At 44.0% G+C, this 13,990-nt stretch overlaps 1 long non-coding RNA gene across 1 annotated transcript; it reads left to right on the top strand.

Annotated features, from left to right (window-relative positions):
• The first annotated feature begins 6,686 nt into the window (after window positions 1-6,686).
• LOC110743040 lies at window positions 6,687-12,502 on the top strand. Its single transcript, XR_002521437.2, has 2 exons — window positions 6,687-7,737; window positions 12,308-12,502. It is a non-coding gene; the product is annotated as an uncharacterized LOC110743040 (long non-coding RNA).
• Window positions 12,503-13,990: the final 1,488 nt, after the last annotated feature.

Raw genomic sequence — 13,990 nt, 5'->3', positions numbered from 1 at the left:
TACAGACTCCCAAACACTTTGCTAATATTCTTTCACATGGATTAATAAGCTATTCACAAATCATTCTTGTTAGCTCAATTTTAAAAAAGGAGAAGCAATTTGATTAACTCATTCTAATTCCTATGTCTAATTGAAAATAGCAGTACAATATTTCCTTCTTATCTGCGGTCTTTTTTTTTTTTTCCCTGTAGTTTTACTTTCCACAGTTTCGGTTACCTGTGGTCAACCACGGTCTGAAAACATTAAATGGAAAAGTCCAAAAACAAACAATTCATAAGTTTTAAATTGAGTGCCTGTTCTGGGTAGGGTGGTGAAATCTTGGGCTGTCCCACTCCATCCTGCTCGGGATGTGAGTTATCCCTTTGTCCAGTGTCTCCACACTGTAGACACCACCTGTCCATGAGTCAGTTGTGACCTTGGTTCTCGGGTCTACTGTCACAGCACTGCACAGCGTGTATCAGTCACCTTTATTTTAACTTTAAAAAGGCCCCAGGCTAGGCTAGGTGGCTGACGCTTGTAATCCCAGCTCTTTGGGAGGTCCAGGTGGGTGGATTGCTTTGAGCTCAGGAGTTCGAAACCAGCCTGGGCAACGTGACGAGACTCCATCTCTATAAAAAATACAAAAACTAGCTAGGTGTGGTGGTGCACACCTGTAGTCCCAGCTACTTGGGAGGCTGAAGCCCAAGAATCACTTTAACTCAGGAGGTGGAGGTTGCAGTGAGCCAAGATCATGCCACTACACTCTAGCCTGGGTGACAGAATGAGATCCCCCCATTTCAAAACAATTTTAAAAATATGGCCCCAAAGTGCAAGAGTAGTGATGCTGGCATATTGTTATAATTGTTTTATTATTAGTTATTATCGTTAACGTCATACTGTGCTTAATAAGTGAAACTAATATTGAAATGAATAGATGTGTAAGTTTAGAAAAAAACATAGTATACATAGGGTTCAGTACTACCTGATGTTTCAGGCATTCTTTGGGGGTCTTGGCACGTATCTCCTGCAGATACAGGGGAATTACTGTACCACTCTTTAAAAAATGTCCTCTATCCTAGATTTTTATGACTTGAGATTGGCTTTTTCTGGCAGGGTGCAGTGGCTCACGCCTGTAATCCCAACACTTTGGGAGGCCGAGGTAGGCGGATCACGAGGTCAGGAGATCGAGACCATCCTGGCAAACACGGTGAAACCCCATCTCTACTAAAAGAACAAAAAATTAGCCGGGCTTGGCGGCGGGCGCCTGTAGTCCCAGCTACTCAGGAGGCTGAGGCAGGAGAATGGCGTGAACCCGGGAGGCGGAGCTTGCATGTGCTGAGATCGGGCCACTGCACTCCAGCCTGGGCGACAGAGCAAGACTCCGTCTCAAAAAAAAAAAAAAATAGATTGGCTTTTCCCTTAAAAAGCTGAATGAAGGAGCTTTTAAGTGTTTCTTTCGAATTTTTTGCATTATAATATATAGAATTATTTATTTATCTAAAAATTAATTATTGGGCATAGGAAGAGAAAAGACATTGTTCTTTCCATTCTTAATATCAAATCATGCTTATCAGGTAAAAGGATGAGACTGGTGTTTACGAGCGGTCACTCTGTGCCAGACAGTGGCATGAAATCCTTACTCGTCACAGGCGATCTTTACAGTCATCACCTTATTTAATGCCTTTCTTGGCTCCATGGGGGATGGACAGCTTCCGTGAGACCAGAAGGGAATCAGCTCCTTTGCGGGGAGGCTGCTCCAGTTTGTCAGGATTTTATAAATCCACAGAGTATCTTTAGCAAGCAAACGGCTGGATTCCAAATAGAGCTGGATCCAGATGAACTTCTCAGGGTCGTCACAATTAGACACACGGGAGACAGCAGCACACGGTGTGCAAAGAATCCCAGCTGAGTAATTTCTCCCAGATGCTCTCCTCTCTGTCCTGCAGAGCTGTTGGTTTTGGAAAGCCACATGGCCATCAAGGGCCTCTAACTTCAGAGGATATCCTGATAACGCCTGAGCCCTGTGGTTGTCCAAACCGGGAGGTGAATATTCAGCCTTAATCACAGTTCTCTTCGGCAGCACTTAAAAATATAGTTGATGAATTTAACAAGAAACACATGTTTTCATTTAAATTACAATTAGCAATTAGAGAGTTAAGTGTGCCCTAGATAGAATATATAATCGTTGTTGAGTTTGTGGCATAGCTACTTTACTGTTACCATTCTCTTTTTATGTTTTGCTTTATGATTTTATGGTAAATTTATGCAGAAACTGTGAGAGAACCCCGAGCTAAGGAAAGCTGCAGGACTGAAGTTATTTGGCTTCTAAATAAATGGTCGCCAGTCTAGGCCCACTGTAGATTCATTGCCTAGCACGATTCTCTTTGTTTTAGGAAATGTGGAAAGACATTTTACCTACCCTCCAACCAATTTGAGTTGGATAATTTGTTAGTGATAGCTGCAGTGTAAATTACATACTTCTGTAAGTATCGTAGAATGATAGACTAGCTCTATCTACCTACTGATCTTTATGATTTCCTGAAAATTCAGAAAAGGAAAAGCAAGCCACCTTCTCCTTCAGAATATTCCATAGTGAAATTACTATTTACCTCTGCTTTTCAGTGGAGATGATTAAGAGGAAAGAAAACAAGAGGCCAAGAAAAAGAGCCAACACCTACTATTCGGGTGACAAGTCAGGTGCATTCCAGATGGTGGGGAGGCCTTGTTAATGGAATTCAAGGGGGAATCCACAGGGCTAGATGGCCAGGGCACAACCACTCCTGATCCATAAAAGGTTTCTGGAGCAAGGCAAGTTGGCAGTCATAACGAATAACGAAGCCATCTAATGGGAACGTAATTCCTGGTGAGGAAATACCCTCCTCTGACAAATAAAATAAAAGAGAGAGAGAGATGGTTTATGGCAAAGTTACCGAGGAGGCTGAGTACCAGACAGATTATAGCCAAGACAAATAATTGCATGTAGCTTGGAGACCAGAATATATAACTCCTTGGCACCAGCTAAGGAACCACAGCAGTTTCTAAATTTTAGCAAAACCAGACACAGAGGTGAGGGGAGATTACTCTTCCAGGTTGTGCCAGAAATCAGAGACTTTTGGCAGTGTTTGGGCCACATATAACTGTAGACGTTGGAGGGAATGATTTCTGAATTTCTTTAAAGTCATATGTGCCAAGGGGAAGGGAATAATTTGGTTTCTTCAAAACAACCAACGTTTTATTTTAGTTTCACTTGCAGACACATAGACCTGTCACTCAAAACACCTCAAATGGATCGTCTTTTCCTTATTTTCCTAGTGTTCAATTAATGTCTCCAGGTCAAAATACCAGAATTTATTTTTTAAGTTTCCCTGTCTGATGCTGCAGGAAAGAAATGGTTCGTTGGACTCTATTGTTGTCCAAGTTCCCTGCTCCACACATAGAGCAAAACTTCTTTGAGAAGACAGAAAGCTGGTTCTACGTTCTCCTTTCGCATTGTTTTTCATTTCGTGGAATTGTTTGTCTCCTGCATCGGAGACAGGGAGTAAATTTTCCTCGACACGCTGACAGCCCTTGTGCAACATCTGCATAACGATGGAATTTATTTTGTTCATTATCACTGCTGCAGCGCACAGGGCTGTATTTCACTCCCACAGACGATTTCTGTTTTCATAAATTATCCAGCATGCTCCTCGTGGAAATGGCTGGCAGTCTTCGGAGAACTGGCAAATAATCTCTGAGCTGTCTCTGCTTCTTCATTTTGGTTATTTCTGTGTCATAAAAGTTATGACCTATCAGACAGAAGAAGCATCAAGAAGGCCTCTAATAAATACTATTCAACAAGCTCCAGACAAATCTAATAACAGCCATGTAGGCTTCAAAGAAACCCTAAACACCTCCCCAGCCCCGAGAGCTCAAAGACTAATGCACCTTCCTGTGGCCACCAGCACCCATTTCTGCTTGAAGTGTTGTTTTGTTTTGTGTGTATTGATAGAAAGTTCATTTTGCTCCCTTAGACTGTCCAGCTCTGTGGCAATTTTTGTGCTCTTAACAATGGATCTCCCCTTTGATTTTTTGAAAACATAACAGACATAAATAGAAGCATTCTATAAGTGCAGAAACAAACAAGGACCCCAAGCATTCTGGACAAAAGCACAGCCCTCGCAGGAGCCCCCTCAGATGTTCAACATCAGTCAAGACCTCACATGCCATCTTCTTCCTCCTCTTACCTCATTTATCTCTTTCTTAGGATTTGGCACAAAAAAACACCGGCCTAGAACGGGAGTTATAATCTGAAACAGTTGATCTACAGTTCGGGATACACTCTGAAGGGTCTTCCAGCATTGTCTTGCTGAAGCATGCACAGTCCCCATGGAAGCGGAAGCTTCAACCAAGGGGGAGCTGGACTTCAGGTGGATGGGAAGGAGGTTGATGTGAAATTTGACCCTAGGAGACATGTTCTGTCTCTTATTTATCCCTGAGATAGCTTGGGAAGAGAACTAAGAAGAGGGTAAATTGGGGAGATGGTGTTTTACCTGATGAAGTCTGAGCAGAGCAAGAGATCATGCCACCCACTCCCACGCCCTTACGCCCACCAGAAGCAGCCAGGCTCTTCTAACATGGAAGACTCGTTTTATTACAGAAGTTTTCAGACTGCTGGATGATTTGTTCTTACGGTCTCAGGGTCCAGGTCGGGTAGAAATGGACTGAAAGGGAAGGCAGGCAACAGACAGGCTGGGTTCTTTGTCTGTGAGGATCACCAGGTTTGTTGTTGGCCATCTATTACAAAATGTTGTGCTTCACATCAGTTGTGTGGTGCCATGAGGCCACAGGGACCTTCATGGAGGCACCCTGGGCCGTGCATCATGGAGCTGGTTCTCCTGCATAGCCACCCAGCTGGAGCCCTATGGAGTCTCGCCACCTCCCAGGGGTTGCCTTGGAGAAAAACCCTGGTCTCTGCCAGCCTTATAGTGACTTGAACCCGCTTTTGCTCCTGTTCTCTTGTTTTTAGCATCAGTCCTGTCTGCCTATTCAACCCAAAAATGAATTTCCTTAACTGAGTCTTGACTTGCCAAGCAAACGTCTGAGTATCTGTTATTTAAATGCAGCCCCTGAAACAAATGAAAAGCTTCTCATATTCCTGTGGGGCAAGGAAGTGCAGAAGTCTAGATCCCAAAGTTGCCCAAAGATTCACTGAGATGTGCAAGTGAGGGCGTTGAGGCGGGTGGAGTGTAGAAGTAAGAGCAGGGAGAAATTTATTCCCCTCTGAAATTACAGGACAGGCAACTAATACTACTAATAATAGAAATAATAATTTCTGAGCTAACACTGCTAAATCTTCCATATTCCAGATACAATATTTGATACTTTTATAGGTTTTTCATTGAATCCTCATAACTTGATGAGGCAAATAGCATTTCCCTCATATTAAAGATTGGGCTAAGGATGGAAGTTACATTTTCATAAAGTGCACGGTGCTGGCAACTTTAGGTATCTTTTCATTAAATTTTTACAGCCCTGTAAGATGTCAGATTATATCCACTTTACAGACAAGGAAACTGAGGCAGCTGTCCTGTTCAGTAATAATGCAAAAAGCTTATAGTTATCAACTTGATGAACATCAGTATGAAGGCTTCTGCACTTCCTTGCCCCACAGGAATATGAGAAGCTTTTTATTTGTTTCAGGGGCTGCATTTAAATAACGGATACTCAGATGTTTGCTTGGCAAGTCAAGACTCAGCTAAGGAAATTCATTTTTAGGTTGAATAGGCAGGCAGGACTGATGCTAAAAACAAGAGAATGCGAGCAAGATTTTAAAGATCCACGCCACACCACAATTCCTCTGGGAAGTCAGCTCTAGGCTAAGATACCCTGGATCCTACAGCCTCCCCCTGAGTGTTTCTCTGCAAGCTTTTCTGAATCAATGATCCCGGTGTCCTCCAATGAGAACCCTCAGGCCTATGGAGGTTATTTAAAAGGAAGGAAGGGCCGGGCACGGTGGCTCACACCTGTAATCCCAGCACTTTGGCAGGCCAAGGTGGGTGGATCACGAGGTCAGGGGTTCGAGACCAGCCTGGCCAGAGACATGGTGTTTATTAAGTAGATACAAGTAGAAGGCCAATGAATGCTAAATGGAAAATTCTATTTGTAGTTCTCACTTCTGCCCATTGGACTGCTCTTCTCTCCTTATGGCGTAGCAATGATAACGCTACTCTTTAAAAAGCTGCATAATTTCCTTTCATTGTCACTGAACACTGTTTATTGATTTCTACTTGATGTGCCAGTTGCCCCTGAAAATCATGATATCTGCTGATGGACAAATTTATAACATGGCATGTGACCAAAACTTGTGCCTCTGGTGCAAAGCCACAAGTTTCAAAATAATAAGGATTTAGGAATTCCTTCTCCAGTGCACCAAGCTGAGCCATCTGTCCCTTGCCAACCTGAAAGGTGGACTGAACAGAGTTTATCTCCCTCCCCACTCAGTGCCCACCACCCTCTACCCTTCAGACTCAAAGCAGTGAAACACTGGGCTATTTGTTCCCCAAAACCACAGAGTGAAGTTTTCCAGCAATGGCAGGAAAAGTTTCTGCATTCCCCAGCTCCCCCATTCCCTCCCCTTCTCCAATTAATACCAAAGGTTTCAATTATCCTGGAAATCTGAGCTCTGGTATGTTATTAGAATCCTGTTTCAGGAAAACACATTCCCAAGCGCCCAAGTCCTATGGAGATTTTTCTTTCTCCAGAAGTCACGGGGTAGGACTGTTATCTGAGATCCTTCTCAGGAGGTGGTTTGTTCTTTTCCCCTTTCATGGAAGGCTCTTTCTAGTGAGGAGTGGGATCCTGATGTGATGGAGCCTCGGTTGCCTGGTGGTTAGGAAGTGAGAGAAATTTGAGATTTCCTTCTCGGTGCTTGAAGCTGGCAACATCAGAGAGCCTGCTTCGTCTGACCACCACCTGACACCCTTCACCTCTGACCAAAGAGCGTGCTGCTCTGAGGATGCGTCTTTGTGAACGTACACCATTCCTTTTTCTTTTTTTCTCTTCTGAGCCATACTCTAAATTCCTTTAGGGAACGATCAGATACTTTATCCATTTTTTAAGAAAAGTAATCAATAACTAAGACTACCAGATATGAACTGAAAGAAACCACAAACCCCGAACTACAAAAAAACTGTATTCATTTGTCAAAAATGGAACTTCACCCAAATTAACATCTGCAATAGGTTTGCTTGAACAGCCACAACTCAGCACTGGGCAAACATCACATTTTAATTTTTGTTGTTGTTTTTACATTTTTCCAACTAACCGTGATCGATTCTGCTTCTCGAGCCTGGGTAGATCAGGGAAAATGAAAAATGTCAAGTTAAAGGTATAAGTGTCTCTTCATATGACAGAATTTTCATAGCCAGGAACTTTCCAGTCTCTTCTGGTTAAATCAATTGCTTTTCTGGTGATTTTTCAGTTGGTCAAAAATGAATTCCTCACTATGGTAACCATGTTTCAAGATGGCCCCAGTGAGCCTCATTTCCTGGGATTTGTACCCTTGCGGGATCCCCTTCATTGTGACACCAGGGCTGTTCTTTGTGACCACTAGAATATGGCCGAAGTCATGCTGTCAGACCTCTGGGGACAGTGCTGCTTCCACTTTGGTCTTTTGGATCACCTTCGCTGGAGGAAGCCAGTCGTCATGTCATGAAGACACTTAAGCGGCCCAAAAAACTGCAATTCCCTGTCAACAACCAGCACCAACTTGGAAGACAAGTGAGTGAGCCACCTTCAAAGTGGATCCTCCAATGCCAGTCAAAGCTCCAGATAACTGTCACCCTGGTCCAAACCTTGACTGCAGCCACATGAGAGACCCTCAAGCCAGCAGCATTGGCTAAACCACTCTCACATTTCTGACTCAGACAAGCTGTAGGAGATAACATATATTTAGAGTTGTTTTAAGCCAATAAATGCTGGGCTAATTTATACAATATCGGAGCTGTTTCTACCTCGCTCCCTCTTCTTTCCATGATGTCTGGTGTGCAGGACCAGGAGCCTGTGTGACCTCAGTGGTGAAGGACAGGGATCTTGGGTCTGTGTATTGTCCCTGGAATATTCTGCTCTCTTTGGATATCTGGGTAGTGTTGTGTACTGCTTGGATCTGGTCTCTGGGCTGCTTTCTGCTGATGAGGTCCCTATCAGTTAGTTTTGTGGTTTGTTCTCTTAGCTCAGATAGGGTTGGCAGCTCTCCTCGATAGATCTCCCCTTCAGCTCCTGCCAGCACTGCAGACCCACCCCTGGGTTCAAGTTGTCATTTGTGGTCAATACTTGGTCTGGAAGTTCTGCCCTGCAGCCTTTAAGGGCTACTGATCACTTTGCCAAGGCTTCTGCAACCTTCCTGGCAGTGTTCCAGTTCACTTCTTTGGCCACCTTTCTTGTTCCCATGGGGTACAGGAAATTTCTGGATTCTCCCATGATGCATGAATGCCAAGGGAATGTCAGGATTGCCACCTCAGACACTCACATGAACAGTACCATACCATCATTTTTTTCTTTTGACTGCAGCCTCAGGCTCATTCCATGAGAGAGCGCCTTTGTGGAGTTCCAGAGAGGGAGCGGGAACTAGACCCCTCTGCTGGGGACTTTCCCGTCTGCTCCGGGCTGCTGGAGGGTCAAGACACACGTCCCTGATCATTTGCTGCAATTCTTCTGCCTCTCTTCTTTCTACACTCCATAGGAAGATTGACCAGGATTTCTACTTCTTCTGTTGGAAACTCTTTTTCTGCCGTGACTGCCTTCTTCCCCAGGGCAGTAAACCTCCCAACCTGGCAGTCACAGGCAGCAGTGGCTTCTCTATATGGTGGAAGGAACCCTGTGCAGGTTTTCCAGACTGTGCTCTTGGTTTGGGAGCTGCAGTGCAGTGAGGATTGAGGCTACTGCAGATGAAAATAAATGGATTTAATATGCTCAAATTATTATCCTCATTATCCATTAATTTTGACTGAACTATAAAGTAAAACTCATTTCCCCCCTTAGTAAACAAACTACACACACACCAAACCAGGTCGAACTGGAGCGACACAAATACATGTTTTTTAACAAGTTTTTCCAAAAGAACTAGATCTAGAGCATCAAAATCACTTGCAAACTGTACCTGAGCCTTACTGTAATTCATTCAGTTCCAAACCTTTTGTCTGAAGTCAGACTGGTGCAGGAAGCAGGTGGAGTTAAGACGCATACAGCTACCTTCTCCGTATATGGACCTAGCTGATTTGTTTCGCCCAGTGTCTTCTAAAATATTTGATTACAATCACCTTTTTAAAAAGTTACATTTGTTTATATACTTGGTACTCTCTTTTTCTCATGGCATACTTCAGGAACTGCTACCCTTTAAGTCTTCTGCTCACAGAACCAGCCAGAAAAATAGTTAGCAACTCTGAAGCAATCTTTGGGATTCCTAGGCTCCACTCTTGAAAGGGCACTGGGTCTATTCCCAACTGTTGCTTGGATGTTCTTCTAAATCAGGCTTGCAAATGAGCCACCTCTAGGATGAAGCCAGCCTTGAGATGCACTTTGTTTCACTTGGACACATTTTGGCTTTTGTGCACTTGAGAATATTTACATAACACAAGCAATCTCCAGTTGCCTCCTTTGAGAGGCTTGTGGACACAGTCAATGATGTGCTATGGGGACTGTAAGAAAGTCTCTGCTAAATAATAGGAAGGAGGGAGTGGCTATTTTTATCTGGAAGGACCAAGAAAGGATTCACTGGGAAATGATACTTGAATCAGAAAAGATGAGGCAAGCTTTGCCCAGAGTCAAGAGACAGAAGACATTTTAGGAGAAAGCAGTGTCGTGAAAGTCAGACTAAAATATGTGTATAAAGCAAGGGGAAATTTCAAATTTTTAAAAAATGGGTATAGAGGGGGTAGTCAGCAGAGTCAAATACCTCAGAAAGAGAAAGTAAAATGTGTCCCAAAGAAAAACTCAGTTGAATTAATAATATGAATGAATAACCTTTGTTTCAGCAGGGTAGGCTCCGTGGAGCGCTGGGTTCTGTGGAGTGCACGGCAGGTTCCAGGGAGATGGGTCAGGACAGTGGATTCCTCTGGTTGAAGACAGGGAGATGAAATATAGACTGATTTTCCCCTGGGCTTAAGTATTAAAGGAGGGAGCTATATAGACTATAGCTAAGGGAAAGTTGACTGTCTTCTCAAAAATGGAGAGTGTTGAGCATGTTTGTAGGCTTTGGAGAAGGAGCCAGTGGAGAGGGCAGTGTTGAACATACAAAATAAATGCCTAGAACATCTTTCCGGGGGAAGAGGGGTATGGGCCCAGGCAGCACTCATCAGTGCAGATACCAGCACAGAAGTGATGGACCATCCAGTTGTTCTAAGAGTGGGGTTTGCTGAGGAAGATTTGTGGAAAGGCAAAGCATGAAGGACATGGAGAACACTGAAGGCAGAGAGTGGTTGGAGCCATGGACCTTAGATCCCAGGTTCAGACAGGAAAGGAAGCAAAGTCGTGATGGGAAGGTTGACAAGAGGTCTCCCTGACAACATCTTACAGTGTATATTTTGAGGTCTGTATGTTGAAGCCTGTTAATTGCTCGATGCACCTAAATCAAATTTGGAGAACGCTTCCAGCTCATTCATGCCCACTAGGGTGCATTAGAACTGATTTGAGCAAAACAGAAGAAACAATCCGCTCCCCAAGTGGAATGTAGTTCCCTGAGTTTTTCTCTACTTTTTTGAGTCATTAAAACACAGTCTTCTTCACCCAAGTCTTGAATAAGTTTATATTTCTGTTATTATAAGCCTTCTTTGAAAGATGCTTGATACTTCATCGGGAGAAGGAAAGAACATTCGAATCCATAAAAGGTAGTATTCATCTGGATGTTCAACTTGAGCTGAGCTTTATGGTCCCAAGTTCCTCAGGTTCACCCACACGTGTGAGCAGATGAGGCCACCTCACCAACAGCACGGACCATAAGACCTCCAGCCTCCCCAGCCAAACCTGGGCAGCCCCAGGAGCCTACTGTATGGATCTATGAACACTTCTAGATCCCTTGCCCACAGTCATGTTTTCTGGCATCGTCACAGCCCTAAAACCCATGTGCTGACAATGTGACATAGTGTTCTTTTCAGTCCCACCACGGCAGAGACAGAGAAATGCCCTTCCCTCATTCTGCCTGCCACTTTGTCACCTGGCTTGGAAGCAGAGCCCCAAAGGGAAACCACCCCCTCAGCTTCTCTCTCTTCAAGGGCTCAGATGAGGAGGGTGGCAGACCCCATCTGATCCTCTTGTGTTTTCTCTCTCTTCCTGTATCTGTAGATACCCCTGTACAAGCTGTCTTCCTCACGGGCGTCCTTTCCTCAAGCAAATCTAACACTCAAAAAGATTCCCACATTCCACTGGCCCATCAGGTCATCTGGCAGGATTATTTTGATCTCATTCTAGGCTTACCCTGAAAAGCTGCTCAATGCATAACGCAGTTTGGAGATGCCTGTAGGGTCTTTAAAGTTGGCCACTCCCCCTGCCTCTGCCGCAGATCTGCCTTGTGGGAAATCCTAATAGATATATTTTTTTCCAGTATATTTTGCTCATGTCTGATAATTCTAATTTGAATATTCACAAATGTCTGTTTGTCCCTGATAAAAAAAAATTGTGTTGTAACGAAGTATCCCAGGCTGGGGGGCTTAAACAACAGAAACTTATTTCCGCGCTGTCTGGAGGCTGAACATGTGAGATCAAGGAGTTGTGAGGGTTGGTTTCTTCTGAGGTCTCTCTCCTTGGCTTGTAGATGGGAGTCTTCTTTTTGTGTCTTCACCTGGCCATTCTTCACCTGGTCATCCCTCTGGATAGTATTTGTGTCGCCATCTCCTTTAAAAAATAAAAAATAAGGATACTGTTCAATTGGATTAGGGCTCACCCATAGCGCCTCACTCTACTGTAATTATGCCTTTAAAGAAACTATCTTCAAAGTTACATTCTGAGTTAAATTCTGAGGGGTTAGGATTTCCAAGTATGAATTGAGGAGCACACACTCAGCCATAATGTTGGCTCTGGGGGAGTCAAAAGAAGGTGAGGGCAGTGAGGCAGGGCCTTATGTGAGACCCTGAGGGCCACTGGGTAAAGGGATCCCCAGTGGGTCCAGGGGCTGGCAAAGCTTGGTGGAATGTTCCATCATCCTCCGCTGTGATCTAGCACAGGGCCATTGCGAGCAGAACTGAAGGTGAGTGGCTTCGGAAAATCCCCTGTGCTGTCATGCACTTTTATTAATTAAAGGCTTCTCAAAGGTTTATCCACCTTGATTAAACAGATGATTTTATCTTTGCAACCACAGTGAACCCTGAGGGATGGGAACCAGCTGGTGGACAACTGCAACCTCGAGACACAAGGTCAGAAAGGCACAAGGTGTTCAGAAAGATCCGGAACAAGGAAACCACTTCATAGTCTTCGTATCATTGAAACTGTGGGACATAAAAATTTGAAAGGGTTTGGAGTGAGTGAGGAATGGTAAATGCAACTTGTGCCTGTAGTGTATTCTCATTTAAGAACTGATAAGCACCAGTGATAGCCCATTGATTTATTATGCCATCTTTATTGTTTTTAGTTTTGAAAAAAAAATCGTATAAGGGTAAAAATTATAAAAGTTTTTATAAGTTCACCTGAGATCTTGCTGTTCAAACTCTAAACTCTATTTTGTCTGCTAAGACTTTAGTTCCAAAATGGTACATGATAATGTGTAGTTGCTGGGAAGGGATATATGGTACACTTTTTACATTTTTTCATTTTATTTTTATTTATTTAGACACAGAGTCTTGCTCTGTGGTCCAGGCTGGAGTGCAGTGGTGCAATCATAGCTCACTGTAGCTACTCCTGGGCTCAAGCTGTCGTCTCACTTCAGACCCCATCTCCATCCCGGCCAGTGCACACTACCCTGCTGGGTTACTATTATTTTGTTTTTTGGTAGAGATGGAGTCTTGCTAGGTTGTTCAGGCTGGTCTTGAACTCCTGGCCTGAAGCAATCCTCCCACCTTGGCCTCCCAAAGTGCTGAAATTACAGGAATGAGCCAGCACACTTGGCCCAATACGGTACATTTTGAGACAAGCCCAAGATACTGTGGGGGCTGGGAGGAGTCGCATGCTTGAGGTAGATAGTCTTTATTCTGGTGTATGGCTCATCACTTAAGAAACACATTCTTCATTTTTATTTCAGGATCAATGTAAAAACATCTTTCAAACATATTGAGTACTTTAAGGGATATACTACCGTTGGCTATTAAAAATACATTAGTAATGGTATACACCTATTATGGCCTTGGAGTACTAATCCATTATTCACTCATTCACTCAACAAATAATTCCTGAGCACCTTCTATACATTAGGCAGTACGCCCCCAGCCACGAATACAACAGACAAGGACCCTACCCACAGGGAGTTGATAGAATGTGAAGAGCTGGGGTGACAAAGTAGGAATGGACTGATGGAGGCCTCAGGAAGGGCAGTGCGGGATGCAATGAAGAGGTAGGCAGAGACTGGCTAATGCCTGGGGAAGGAAGCTCCTGAATGATTTCATGCCTAGGAGAGAGAGGTTCCCATTCATGTGTTTGAAAGATCACTCAGGCTGTTGTGCGAACAATAATTGTAGGCACAGGGAAGTGAGCTTGGAGACTGCAGTGGCCCAGGTAAGTGGAAAAATAGTCCAGAAACAGAGTTGGAATTGGGAGTCTGAGAAGTGACATAGACAGAGAAGAATGTGTATGCCATCAACACGGGGGCAAGAAGAATTGCTCAGAACGTAAAAGACTGCACTAAGGAAATGGGCATACCTAACAGGTAAAACTAAATTTGGGCCAAGAAGGCACTCCTGACAGCAAGGGCTACTTCATTCTGAAAAGGGCTACAGAAGAGAAGTGGGTGCATCTTCCCAGGAGGGCGGCAGGAAAGGGACTGGACAGCCAGCCATAGGTTGAATCTGCATAAAGGCAGGTGGCTAGAGTGGAAGAGCTGACATTGTCCCAG

The sequence above is a fragment of the Papio anubis genome, chromosome 6 (genome assembly GCF_008728515.1).
Source record: "Papio anubis isolate 15944 chromosome 6, Panubis1.0, whole genome shotgun sequence".
NCBI classification, from domain to species: Eukaryota; Metazoa; Chordata; class Mammalia; order Primates; family Cercopithecidae; genus Papio; species Papio anubis.
Note: the sequence above shows the minus strand (reverse complement) of the source record. Positions and strands in the feature narration are given on the sequence as shown.